Genomic DNA, 15,035 nt, shown 5'->3' with positions numbered 1-15,035 from the left:
AGTCAATGCCCATGGAACTATATTGATTGAGTCAATGCCCATGGAACTATACTCAGTGTGAGTCAGTGCCGATGGAACTTTACTCAGAATGAGTCAATGCCCATGGAACTATATTCGGAGTGAGTCAGTGCCCATGGAACTATATTCAGAGTGAGTCATTGCCCATGGAAGTGTACTCAGATTGAGTCAATGCCCATGGAACTATATTCAGAGTGAGTCCATGCCCATGGAACTATACGCAGAATGAGTCAGTGCCCACGGAACTGTACTCAGTGAGTCAGTGCCCATGGAACTATACACAGAGTGAGTCACTGCCCATGGAACTATACACAGTGAGTCAGTGTCCATGGAACTATACTCAGAATGAGTCAATGCTCATGGAACTATATTCAGAGTGAATCAGTGCCCATGGAACTATACTCAGAATGAGTCAATGCCCTTGGAACTATAATTAGTGTGAGTCACTGCCCATGGAACTGTACTCAGAGAGGCAATACCCATGGAACTATACACAGTGAGTCAGTGCCCATGGAACTATACTCAGAATGAGTCAATGCCCATGGAACTATATTGATTGAGTCAATGCCCATGGAACTATACTCAGTGTGAGTCAGTGCCGATGGAACTTTACTCAGAATGAGTCAATGCCCATGGAACTATATTCGGAGTGAGTCAGTGCCCATGGAACTATATTCAGAGTGAGTCATTGCCCATGGAAGTGTACTCAGATTGAGTCAATGCCCATGGAACTATATTCAGAGTGAGTCCATGCCCATGGAACTATACGCAGAATGAGTCAGTGCCCACGGAACTGTACTCAGTGAGTCAGTGCCCATGGAACTATACACAGAGTGAGTCACTGCCCATGGAACTATACACAGTGAGTCAGTGTCCATGGAACTATACTCAGAATGAGTCAATGCTCATGGAACTATATTCAGAGTGAATCAGTGCCCATGGAACTATACTCAGAATGAGTCAATGCCCATGGAACTATACTTAGTGTGAGTCAATGCCCATGGAACTATACACAGTGAGTCAGTGCCCATGGAACTATACTCAGTGAGTCAGTGCCCATGGAACTATACTCAGAGTGAGTCAATGCCGATGGAACTGTATTCAGAATGAGTCTATGCCCATGGAACTATGCTTAGTGTGAGTCAATGCCCATGGAACTATACTTAGTGTGAGTCAACGCCCATGGAACTATACACAGTGAGTCAGTGCCCATGGAACTATACTCAGAATGAGTCAGTGGCCACGGAACTGTCCTCAGAATGAGTTAATGCCCACGGAACTATACACAGAGTGAGTCAGTGCCCATGGAACTATACTCAGTGTGAGTCAGTGCCGATGGAACTATACTCATGAGTCAATGCTCATGGAACTATACTTAGTGTGAGGCAATGCCCATGAAACTAGACTCCGAGTGAGTCAGTGTCCATAGAACTATACTCAGAGTGAGTCAATACCGATGGAACTATACACAGTGTGAGTCAATGCCCATGGATCTATATTCAGAGTGAGTCAATGCCCATGGAACTATACTCAGTGAGTCAGTCCCCAAGAAACAGTACTCAGATTGAGTCAATGCCCATGGAACTATACTCAGATTGAGTCAATGCCCATGGAAATATATTCAGTGATTCAATGCCCATGGAACTATATTCAGAGTGAGTCAATACCCATGGAACTATACTCAGATTGAGTCAATGCCCATGGAACTATACTCAGATTGAGTCAATGCCCATGGAAATATATTCAGTGATTCAATGCCCATGGAACTATACACAGTGTGAGTCAGTGCCCATGGAAGTATACTCGGAGTGAGTCAATGCCCATGGAACGATACTCAGAGTGAGTCAATGTCGATGGAACTATACTTAGTGAGTCAGTCCCCAAGAAACAGTACTCAGATTGAATCAATGCCCATGGAACTATACTCAGAATGAGTCAGTGCCCATGGAACTGTACTCAGAGTGAGTCAATGCCCATGGAACTATATTCAGAGTGAGTCAGTGCCCAAGAAACAGTACTCAGAGAGACAATGCCCATGGAACTATACTCAGATTGAGTCAATGCCCTTGGAACTATACTCAGATTGATTCAGTTTATTTGGAACTATACTCAGAGTGAGTCAGTGCCCATGGAACTATACACAGTGTGAGTCAGTGCTCATGGAACTATACTCAGGGTGAGTCAGTGCCCATGGAACTGTACTTTTGAGTGAGTCAATGCCCATGGAACTATATTCAGAGTGAGTCAATACCGATGGAACTATATTCAGATTGACTCAATGCCCTTGGAACTATACTCAGTGAGTCAGTGCCCATGGAACTGTACTCAGAGTGAGTCAGTGCCTATGGAACTATACTCAGTGAGTCAATGCCCATGGAACTATACTCAGAGACAATGCCCATGGAACTATACTTAGTGTGAGTCAGTGCCCATGGAACTATACTCAGTGAATCAGTGCCCATGGAACTTTACTCAGAGTGCGTCAATGCCCATGGAACTATAATCAGAGTGAGTCAGTGCCCATGGAACTATACTCAGAGTGAGTCAGTGCCCACGGAACTATACTCAGGGTGAGTCAGTGGCCACGGAACTGTCCTCAGAATGAGTTAATGCCCACGGAACTATACACAGAGTGAGTCAGTGCCCATGGAACTATACTCCTGAGTCAATGCCCATGGAACTATACTTAGTGTGAGCCAATGCCAATGGCATTATTCTCAGAGTGAATCAGTGCCCATGGAACTATACTCAGAATGAGTCAGTGCGCATGGAACTATACTCAGTGACTCAATGCCGATGGAACTATATTCAGAGTCAGTCAATGCCCATGGAACTGTACTCAGTGAGTCAATACCCATGGAACTATACACAGTGTGAGTCAGTGCCCATGGAACTATACTCATAGTGAGTCAATGCTGATGGAGCTATACTGAGTGAGTCAATGCCCATGGAACTGTACTCAGTGAGTCAATGCCCATGGAACTATATTCAGAGTGAATCAATGCTCTTGGAACTATACTCAGATTGAGTCAATGCCCATGGAACTATACTCAGATTGAGTCAATGCTGATGGAGCTATACTGAGTGAGTCAATGCCCATGGAACTATATTCAGAGTGAATCAATGCTCTTGGAACTATACTCAGATTGAGTCAATGCCCATGGAACTATACTCAGATTGAGTCAATGCCCATGGAACTATATTCAGAGAGTCAATGCCCTTGGAACTATACTCAGATTGAGTCAGCACCCATGGAACTGTACTCAGTGAATCAGTGCCCATGGAACTGTACTCAGTGAGTCAATGCTGATGGAACTATACTCAGTGAGTCAATGCTCATGGAACTATACTCGGAGTGAGTCAATGCCGATGGAACTATACTTAGTGAGTCAATGCTCATGGAACTATACTCAGTGTGAGTCAGTGCCCATGGAACTGTACTTTTGAGTGAGTCAATGCCCATGGAACTTTACTCATTGAGACAATGCCCATGGAACTATGCTTAGTTTGAGTCAATGCCCATGGAACTATACTCAGAATGAGTCAGTGGCCACGGAACTGTCCTCAGAATGAGTTAATGCCCACGGAACTATACACAGAGTGAGTCAATGCCCATGGAACTATACTCAGTGAGTCAGTGTCCATAGAACTATAATCAGAGTGAGTCAATGCCCTTGGAATGATACTCAGTGTGAGTCAGTGCCCATGGAACTGTACTTAGTGTGAGTCAATGCCCATGGAACTCTACTCATCTGTGAGTCAGTGCCCATGGAACTATATTCAGAGTGAGTCAGTGCCTATGGAACTATATTCAGAGTCAGTCAATGCCCATGGAACTATACTCAGTGAGTCAATGCCCATGGAACTATACTCAGTGAGTCAATGCCCATGGAAATATATTCAGTGATTCAATGCCCATGGAACTATACACAGAGTGAGTCAGTGCCCATGGAACTATACACAGAGTGTGTCAATGCCCATGGAACTACAATCAGAGTGAGTCAATGCCCTTGGAACTATACTCAGATTGATTCAGTTTATTTTGAACTATACTCAGAGTGAGTCAATGCCCTTGGAACTATACTCAGATTGATTCAGTTTATTTTGAACTATACTCAGTGAGTCAATGCCCATGGAACTTTACTCGGAGTGAGTCAATGCTGATGGAGCTATGCTCAGTGAGTCAATGTCCATGGAACTCTACTTAGTGTGAGTCAATGCCCATCGAACTTTTCTCTGAGTGAGTCAATGCCCATGGAACTGTACTCAGTGTGAGTCAATACCCATGGAACTATATTCAGAGTGAGCCAATGCCCATGGAACTATATTCAGTGAGTCAATGCCCATTGAACTATACTCAGAGTGAGTCAGTGCCCAAGTAACAGTACTCAGAGAGTCAATACTCTTGGAACTATACTCAGATTGAGTCAGTGCATTTGGAACTATAATCAGAGTGAGTCAGTGCCCATGGAACTCTCCTCAATGTAAGTCAGTGCCCATGGAACAATATTGAGTGAATCAGTGCCTATGGAACTATACTCAGTGAGTCAATGCCTATGGAACTATATTCAGATTGAGTCAATGCCCATGGAACTCTCCTCAGAGTGAGTCATTGCCATTGGAACTATACTCAGACTGAGTCAGTGCCCATGGAACTATACTCAGAGGGAGTCAATGCCCATGGAACTTTACTCAGACTGAGTCAGTGCCCATGGAACTATACTCAGTGAGTCAGTGCCCAAGAAACAGTACTGAGAGAGTCAGTGCCCATGGAACTAGACTCCGAGTGAGTCAATGCCGATGGAACTATACTCAATGTAAGTCAGTGCCCATGGAACAATACTGAGAGTGAATCAGTGCCTATGGAACTATACTCAGTGAGTCAGTGCCCATGGAACTATACTCAGAGTGAGTCAGTGCCCATGGAACTATATTCAGAGTGAATCAGTGCCCAAGAAACAGTACTCAGAGAGTCAGTGCCCATGGAACTAGACTCCGAGTGAGTCAATGCCGATGGAACTATACTCAATGTAAATCAGTGCCCATGGAACTATACTCAGATTGATTCAGTGCCTTTGGAACTATACTCAGTGAATCAGTGCCCAAGAAACAGTACTCAGAGAGTCAATGCCCATGGAACTATACTCAGTGAGTCAGTGCCCATGGAACTATACTGCCTGAGTCAGTGCCCATGGAATTATACTCAGAGCGAGTCACTGCCTATGGAACTATACTCAATGAGTCAGTGCCCATGGAACTATACTCAAAGTGAGTCAATGCCCATGGTACTATACTCAGTGTGTCAGTGCTCACTTTACACTTCTCTGCATTAAACTAAATGGTACAATTCATTAATATATATTAAAAAAACAGTGGTCCCAACACTGACCCCAAGGGGACACCACTGAAAACTTCCCTGCATTCTGAAAAACAACCATCACCACTTCTCTCTGCTTTCTGTCCCTTTGCTAATTTCATATCCATGCAACCACTGCCCCTTTTATTTTGCTAATAAATCTATTATGTGGAACTGTAACAATACCTTTTGAAAGCCCATATACACAACATCAACTCTACTGTCCTCATCAATCCTCTCCACTACTATGTCAAAGAACTCAATCAGCTTAATCAAATGCGATCTGCCTTTAACAAATCCGTGCTTTCATTTCTTAACACATATTTTTCCAAGTGCCGATTCATTTTGTTCTGGATTATTGTCTCTAAAAGTGTCCCCACCAGCGACATCAGGCTGACTGACCAGTCATTGCCAAGTTTATCCCTTCCCCTTGTTGAACACGGAAGGAGCTGGGTGATGTTCTAATTAACTCTTGAGACGTCAGTTCAAGATGTTACTTTATTAATCAAAATCCATGCAAACTAAGTTGATGCAATAGTAATAGCTATTAAACAAGAATCTATCAGTGGATGCTGTCTCCATTTCTACTGAGGTGAAAGATGGTAAAGAGCTTTTACCCCACTTTATAGTCATTTCATTGCTCATATATGGACCCGTTTGTGACTTTGCAATTCACAAGTCATCAAGTTTTAGGTCATTGAGTTTCATTTTGTTGAGCATCTTCTGACTCACAAGTCATCAAACAGATTCAGATTGCTGAACACACACAGCTGTAGAGGCCTTATCCTTATCAATATCCTGTTCTAGTGCCCTAAAATTATCATCCTTTTAGACAGTGGTCAACTAACTTTCATTAAACATGCCTCTGCCAAAATACCTTTCTGCACAGCTGATAAAATAAGCTATTTAAAATATGAAACTTCTGCTTCCGGTATGGTTTGCTCAAGATGTTTTATCCTGAGGTAAGGGTTTCAGAAATGCCACGTACAGAAACACAAACAGCTTTCTTAGGTAACTACCTGTAAGATTTTGGATCACAGGTCACACACAGATACCCAAAAGGTCTTAGGAGTTATAAGGCATTTTATTAAGGGAGTGACAGTTCAAATATAGTCAAACACAACACACAGTCAGAATAGACATAGCAGACATCCTCATTATAGGCAGTCCCTCGAAACGAGGATGACTTGCTTCCACGCCAAAAAAAAGATGAGTTCACAGGTGTTTCGAATGAAGAACCCAAACTACATCCTCAAGGGTGGAAGATGCCTGGGCTTGGATTTTTTTTAATGTGTGGTGCCCGTTGCACACCAGCCACTACACGGGCTTGACAGAGCTAGGTCTTGGTCCAATGGCAAGGATTAACCAAGACAACTGGTGACCTGCTCTACTGCACGGAACTAGTGCGCACACATATCGCAGTGTGGGGACTGGCCCGTACTGCCCCCTGGGCCCCTGGCCCCGAACTCACATCTCCCCTGGGCCCGATAATATTCCTCCACAGTCTGTCACAGCTCCTTCGCCCCGATCTCGCCGCTCCTGCTGTATCTGCCCACGCTCCAATCACCGACCTGGACCTTGCTGACGTCACTCTTCGCTGCCGTTGCCCTCCTGCACTAGCTCGCGCTGTACCTTGCAGTGGTACACCTCCACACTGCTCCCAGCTGCCCTCACCACTCCTTTTATGGCCCCAACCATGACAAGTAGCTGGTATTAGTCCCGATTGGACAGATGGCTGGTGGCACGAACAGCTCTTATCTTCACCGTCTGCCCTGAAACACCTTCTGGGTCTTTCTATTTATTCTCTTTTTTGGGGTGGACCTGGAGTAGGATATTGGCAGGACCATTTAACCTATGATGTGTTGGGTTCTTTGTCTCACCTCTTGGGTGAAACCCTCCTCTTCACATCCTCCCAAAGTTGGAGTCAGACAGGCCATTCTTAGCCTTCAGATGTTTGGAGCTACCTGTTATCAGTTATTTATGTTCACGCTGTTCAAATCGCTTTAGCTATTGTACCAGGGAATGAATCTTCAATTCTAACACCAGTCTGAAGAGACTTTTTAGTCTCAAGTTATTTTCTTCCAATCTACGATTTCTTACAAACCGTTTACCCGTATTGCTACAGTTTATCCTACCCATTGTTCTTGCATTAACCGTTCTGCCTTGGTTTCAGTAGAAGAGTCTAAAAAATGAGAATATATTCTCCAGCAGATGTAATTATATGGATTGTTGCCGAAGTTCAAAAGGCCACAGCATCTATTGGTCTATTTGCATAACCAACGACCTGGTTCCTCATTAAGAAACACTCAGAGCTTCTCAACAGAAAATCTCAAACAGAGAGGCAGAGATTTCTGTTGGTGATAATATCAGACAAATACCGAACATTTTCTTCTGACATTATGGATGCTGAATGGATTGGAGGAGCTGAGAGAACTGAAAATGATTAGCTATTCAGTTAAATACAAATCACATGTGACAACCCATTTAATAAATCAACCCATAATTTCAGCTTGGCTCAGTGGGAGCTCGCTCACATTCTGAATCAAAAGATCGTGGGTATAGGCCCCATTCCTGGATTTGAGCACGTGATATTTATTCCCCAAACAGCAGCACCAACACAAAATATTTTGTCATGTGCTGTATGTGGGATCTTGCTGTGCACAGTGCGGCTGCTGTGTTTACCCTACGGAACAACAGTGATGATACCTCAAACATAATTCAATGGCTGCCTAGTGCTTTGGGTCATCCTGAGGATATGTAAGAGTCTATATAACTGTGCAGAGCTTTTTTTCCTTGAGCTACAACTGTTTATGACAGATGTAAGAATGTCCCGATGGGCCCTTTAAGACAAGAAACAGGATGTTTGGAGAGCCGCCAGGTGTGTTGCTGTCCTCAGTGTACAACACACTTGCGCCAACATCATCAGGCTCTCTCTGAGGGATTATTTCATCCAGTGTTTATAAAGACCGTGTTTTTGATTTTATTACACATACCACCCCGAGGAAATCTGTGACTCGGAGCCGATTGGCACCAATTGTGCATTCAAATGAATTTAATGCTTTGACATTTTCAACCCAGCATGGCCAACTCCTCACTTTTTTGAATGCCGGCTAGCACTAGTTTCTCAGCTTGGCATGGCATGAATGGTAAATGTTTTATGGACTTCTGCTTTCTATCACTGAGGTAGCAGTGCTCTCACACCAGCTGAACTCGATTACTTCAACCATACACCAACTGTGCTTCCATATGAATCCAGATGTCATAAGAACACAAGAACTAGGAGCAGGAGTAGGCCATTTGGCCCCTCGAGCCTGTTCCGCCATTCAATAAGATCATGGCTGATCTGATCATGGACTCAGCTCTGTTATGTATGAAACCCTATGTAACCTGTATCATACCGCCACCAGAGGGCATACCTGTTGGAGTGCCAAGGGATCCCAGCATCCCTTGGGAGCACTATATATAAGCAGGCCTCCCATGCTGTACCAGCACTCTGGAGTTTGAATAAAGGAGCTAAGGTCACACTTACTCATTGTCTGCAGTACTCAGTTACATTACTTTATTATGAACATAATAACTGGCGACGAGATAACGAACAATCACGCGAAAATGCAGAGTATTCTGGAGAAATTCTCAGAGGGGGACGATTGGGAGGCCTTCATGGAGTGACTCGACCAATACTTCGTGGACAACGAGCTGGAAGGGGGTGAGAACGCTGCCAAACGAAGGCCGATCCTCCTCACCTTGTGGGGCAACAACCTATGGCCTCATGAAGAATCTTCTAGCTCCTGTGAAACCAACAACCAAATCGTATGGCGAACTGTGTACACTGGTCCGGGAGCACCTAAATCCGAAGGAAAGCGTTCTGATGGCAAGGTATCAATTTTACACATGCCAATGGTCTGAAGGCCAGGAAGTGGTGAGCTACATTGCCGAACTAAGGCGCCTTGCAGGACATTGCGAATTCGATGGATTCCTTGAGCAAATGTAAGAGACTTCTTTGTGCTTGGCATTGGCCATGAGGTTATCCTTCGCAAACTCATGACTGTTGAAACACTGAACCTGAACAAAGCCATAATGATAGCCCAAGCATTTATGTCCACCAGCAATAACACCAAACAAATTTTGCAGCATAAAGAGGTTTCGGCAAGTACTGTACATAAAGTGACTTCATTTTCAGGCAGGAATGCATATGGCAGAACGTACACGCCTGCAGCTGCACGACCTCAGATGACCCAGAGTCCACCATCAAATGTTAATGTGAGGCAGTTAACACCTTGTTGGCGCTGCGGAGGTGATCATCGAGCCCATCAATGCCACTTCAAACACTATTGTGCAAAGGCTGTTCCACAATGGGACACCTCCAGTGAATGTGCAGACGAGCTGCAAACCCTGCAAACCACCACGTTACAGAGGAGGATCAATCCATGGTGGATCAGGCTAAACTAGAGACTTGAACCGAGGAGGCAGAAGTGTACGGGGTACACAACTTCACTATGAAATGTCCACCGATCATGCTAAAAGTCAAACTGGACAGAATTCCAGTATCCATGGAACTGGACACGGGTGCGAGTCAGTCTATCATGAGCAAAAAGGCCTTCGACAGGCTGTGGTGCAACAAGGCACACAGGCCCAAGCTTAGCCCCATTCATACCAAGCTAAGAACTTACACGAAAGAGCTGATCCCTGTAATTGACAGTACAGCAGTAAAAGTCTCCTATGATGGAGCAGTGCACAAACTCCCACTCTGGATGTACCAGGAGATGGCCCCACACTGTTCGGCAGAAGCTGGCTGGGAAAAATCCACTGGAACTCGGACGACATCCGTTGATGATGCCTCATGTGTCTAGGTTCTGAGCAAGTTCCCGTTGTTGTTTGAGCCAGGCAGCGGAAGTTTCTCAGGGGCGAAGTTGCAGATCCACTTGATTCCCGGTATACGACCCAGCCACCACAAGGCACGGGTAGGGCCATATATGATGCGAGAGAAAGTGGAAATTGAGCTGGACAGGCTGCAGCGAGAAGGCATCAATGCGCCGGTGAAGTTCAGCGAGTGGGCCAGTCCGATTTGTTCCGGTTCTCAAAGGCGATGGCACTGTCAGAATTTGTGGGGACAATAAAGTAACGATTAACCATTTTTCACTACAGGACCAGTACCCGCTATTCAAGGCAGATGACCTATTTGTGACCGAGTGGAGGAAAAACATTCACCAAGTTGGACCTGACCTCGGCCTACATGACGCAGGAGCTGGCGGAATCTTCGAAAGGCCTCACCTGCTTAAACACGCACAAAGGTCTGTTCATCGACAATAGATGCCCGTTTGGGATTCAATTGGCTGCGGCAATTTTTCAAAGGAACATGGAGAGCCTGCTAAAGTCGGTTCCGCGTACCGTGGTTTTCCAGGACGACATACTGGTCACAGGTCGGAACACCATCGAACACTTGCAGAACCTGGAAGAAGTTCTAATTCGGCTAGATCGTGTGAGACTCAGGTTGAAATGCTCAAAGTTTGTTTTCCTGGCACCAGAGGTCAAGTTCTTAGGGAGAAGAATCGCGGTAGTCGGCATCAGACCCACCGAAGCCAAGACGGAGGCCATCAAGAATGCGCCGAGACCACAGAACATGACGGAGCTGCGGTTGTTCCTGGGACTCCTCAACTGTTTTGGTAATTTCCTACCCGGGTTAAGCACCTTGCTAGAACCCCTACAGGTGTTGCTACGCAAGGGAGATGACTGGGTATGAGGGAAATCACAAGAGGCTGCTTTTGAGAAAGCCAGAAATCTGTTATGTTCCAACAAACTGCTTGTTCTGTATAGCCCTTGTAAACGTTTGGTGCTAGCTTGCAATGTGTCTTCATACGGGGTCGGGTGTGTGTTACAACAAGCAAACAAATCGGGAACATTGCAATCGGTCGCTATGCATCCAGGAGTTCGTCCAAGGCCAAAAGGGCCGACAGCATGATTGAAAAAGAAGCTCTGGCATGTGTTTACGGGTTGAAAAAAATGTATCAGTATCTGTTTGGTCTCAAGTTTGAGTTAGAAACTGACCATAAACTGCTCATATCGCTATTCTCAGAGAGCATGGGGATTAATACCAATGCCTCTGACCGCATCCAAAGATGGGCGCTCACGCTGTCTGCATATAACTATGTAATCCACCACAGACCAGGCATAGAGAACTGCGCTGATGCTCTGTCAGCTACCATTGCCCACCACCGGGGTGGAAATGGCACAGCCTGCAGACTTGCTCTTGGTGATGGATGCATTTGAAAACGAAAAGTCACCCGTTGCGGCCCACCAGATCAGGACCTGGACCAGCCAGGATCCTTTACTGTCCCTTGTAAAAAAACTGTGTCCTCCGTGGGAGCTGGTCCAGCATCCCAGCGGAGATGCATGAAGAGATCAAGCCATTCCAGCGGCGCAAAGACTAAATGTCCATACAGCCATAAGAAAGGCAGGGAAACGTTCATACACGACGTACACATTACCCACCCAGGCATAGTAATGATGAAAGCTATAGCCAGATCCCATGTGTGGTGGCCTGGCATCGAATCAGATTTGGAGTCATGCGTGCGCCAATGCAACACTTGCTCTCAACTGAGCAATGCACTCAGGGAGGCACCGCTAAGTTTGTGGTCATGGCCCTCCAAACCGTGGTCTAGGATCCATGTTGACTTCGCTGGCCCGTTTCTCGACAAAATGTTTTTGGTTGTTGTGGATGCTTATTCAAAATGGATTGAGTGTGTAATAATGTCTGTAAGTACGTCCACTGCCACCATCGAAAGCCTATGAGCCATGTTTGCCACGCACGGCCTGACTGATGTCCTTGTCAGCGACAATGGGCCGTGTTTCACCAGCCCTGAATTCAAGGAATTCATGACCCGCAATGAGATCAAGCACGTCACATCTGCCCTGTTCAAGCCCGCATCCAACGGCTAGGCGAACGCACAGTCCAAGCCATCAAGCAAAGCTTGAAACGCGTGTCGGAAGGATCCCTGCAGACCCGCCTGTCCCGAGTCCTGCTCAGCTACCACATAAGACCCCACTCGCTCACCGGGGTTCCCCCAGCCGAGCTGCTCATGAAAAGGGCGTTCAAAACAAGGCTCTCTCTTGTCCACCCTGATCTCCATGATCACGTCGAGGGCAGGTGGCATCATGTACCATGATCGTGCAAACTTGTCAGGCGATATTGAAGTCAATGACCTTGTATTTGTACTCAACTATGGACATGATCCCAAATGGCTTAGTGGCATTGTCATAGCCAAAGAAGGGAGTAGGGTGTTTCAGTTCAAACTTGCTAATGGACTAACTTGCAGGAAGCATTTGGACCAAACCAAACTGCGATTCACAAACAGCCACGAGCAACCTGAAGAGGACATCACCAACTTCGACCCTCCGACACACACACACACACACACAAGTGGCAACCGACTTCACGGTTGACCACGAAGCTGAACTCACCATCCCCAGCAGCCCAGCAAGGCCAGCTGCCCAGCAGCCCAGCAAAGAACCAACCAACTCACCCACACCTGCATTTGTACCGAGATGTTCGACAAGGGAGTGAAAAGCCCCAGATCATCTCACCCTGTAAATAAAAGTACAATTGACTTTGGGAGGGAATGATGTTATGAATGCAACCCTATGTAACCTGTATCATACCACCAGAAGAGGGCATACCTGTTGGAGTCCCAAGGGATCCCAGCATTCCTTGGGAGCACTGTATATAAGCAGGCCTCCCACGCTGTATCAGCGCTCTGGAGCTTGAATAAAGGAGCTAAGGTCACACTTACTCATGCCTCCAGTACTCAGTTACATTATTTTATTGTGAACATAACAAGGGTCCACTTCCCATAACCCTTTACTCCTTTATCACTCAAAAATCTGTCTATCTCTGCCTTAAATATATTCAATGACCCAGCCTCCACAGCGCTCTGGAATAGAGAATTCCACAGATTTACAACCCTCTGAGAGAAATTTCTCCTCACCTCAGTTTTAAACGGGCGGCCCTTTATTCTGAGATGATGTCCCCTAGTTTTAGTTTCCCCAAAGAATGGAAATATCCTCTTTGCATCCACCTTGTCGAGCTCCCTCTTTATCTTATATGTTTCGATAAGATCACCTCTCATTCTTCTGAACTCCAATGTGTACTTAACCTATCTTCATAAGTCAACCCCCTCATCTCCAGAATCAACCTAGTGAACCTTCTCTGAACAGCCTCCAATGCAAGTATATCTTTCCTTAAATACGGAGACCAAAACTGTGCACAGTACTCCAGGTATGCCCTCTTTTGGTGGTATGATACAGGTTACATACAGTTGTAGCAGGACTTCTCTGCTTTTATACTCTAGCCCCCTTGCAATAAAGGCCAACTTCCATTTGCCTTCCTGATTACTTGCTGTACCTGCATACTAACGTTTTGTGTTTCAAGCACAAGGACCCCCAGGTCTCTCTGTACTGCAGCACTTTGCAATTTTTCTCCATTTAAATTATCATATGCTTTTCTACTATTTCTGCCAAAGTGGATAACCTCACATTTTTCCACATTATACTCCATCTGCCAAATCTTTGCTCATTCACTTAGCCTGTCTCTGGCCCCAAATTTCCCTAGTCGCTTAGAGCGGTGTATTTCGATGTGGTGAGCCGACTTCCTGGGGGAAAAAAAGCGCCAAAAATCTAGCTTTGAATTTGGCCGCTCTCTCATTGTGCGGATCCATCGGCGTCGTGCTGCAGAGCCTGGGGGAGGTGCGAAGCTTTGGCCGCGCTTGCTCAGTGCAGCCGGCAGAGGGGCGGGGCTTGGGCCCAGCGTGTTGTGTAGTGCCGGCAAGGGCACGCATGACCATTTGAGCGTGCGCACATGCGCAATGGGTGGTTCAGTTTGTACGCATGCTCAGTGTAACAGGAAGCTTGGCAATCGGCCAATTAAAGGGAGTGCGTCCTCAGAATAATTGGTTATGGAGCCTATATAAAACTGAGGTCTGAATATTGATTTTTGATGGGGCTGAGGGAGTGGAAAGGAGTGCTGGATAGTAAGAGAGGTGTAAGTGTGATATTTGACCATTACCTGCGTTTGAGTCCAATAGACGAATGGCGCAAGAGCGTGCAAAATGAACCAAGAATTTCCTTCATGAGGAAGTGGAGAAATGAGTGTAATTGAGGAGAAATGGCTGGAGCTGGATGTCAGCAAGAGTGGTCCGTCAAAGGTCTCATCCAAGGAAATGAGAAAAAGATGGAACCTCGTTGCAGAAGAATTCTCCGCAGGGGTCGAAAGATCTGGAAGCCAGTGCAAAACGAAATGGCAGGACGTTGGTCAAGTAGTGAGTGTAAGTAATATCTTCATCTTTAAATTGAATTGCAGTGGAAAATGTGAGCATCTGTATGTGTCCCACCCATCAGAAGTGCACCATGTCTGACAATTAATATTTTCATCTTTGCAGAAGAAATCAGCCCACAACAAGAGGGAGAGAACTGGAACAGGAGGAAGTCTGCCAAATCTGCACCAACTGACACCCCTGGAACAGAGGGTTGCTGCCTTGCTGAGTCGCACCGGCAGAAAAAGAATCAGCTCTGCACAAGCTGGACCCACATGCGAGGGTGAGGGTTGTGGTCACTCATTCCTAGAGAATCCTTAACACAAGATCATTTATTAATCCTTCCTCATTACACA

The sequence above is a fragment of the Pristiophorus japonicus genome, chromosome 12 (genome assembly GCF_044704955.1).
Source record: "Pristiophorus japonicus isolate sPriJap1 chromosome 12, sPriJap1.hap1, whole genome shotgun sequence".
Taxonomy (NCBI): Eukaryota; Metazoa; Chordata; class Chondrichthyes; family Pristiophoridae; genus Pristiophorus; species Pristiophorus japonicus.
The sequence above is the reverse complement of the archived record's forward strand: the minus strand, read 5'-3'. Positions refer to the sequence as shown.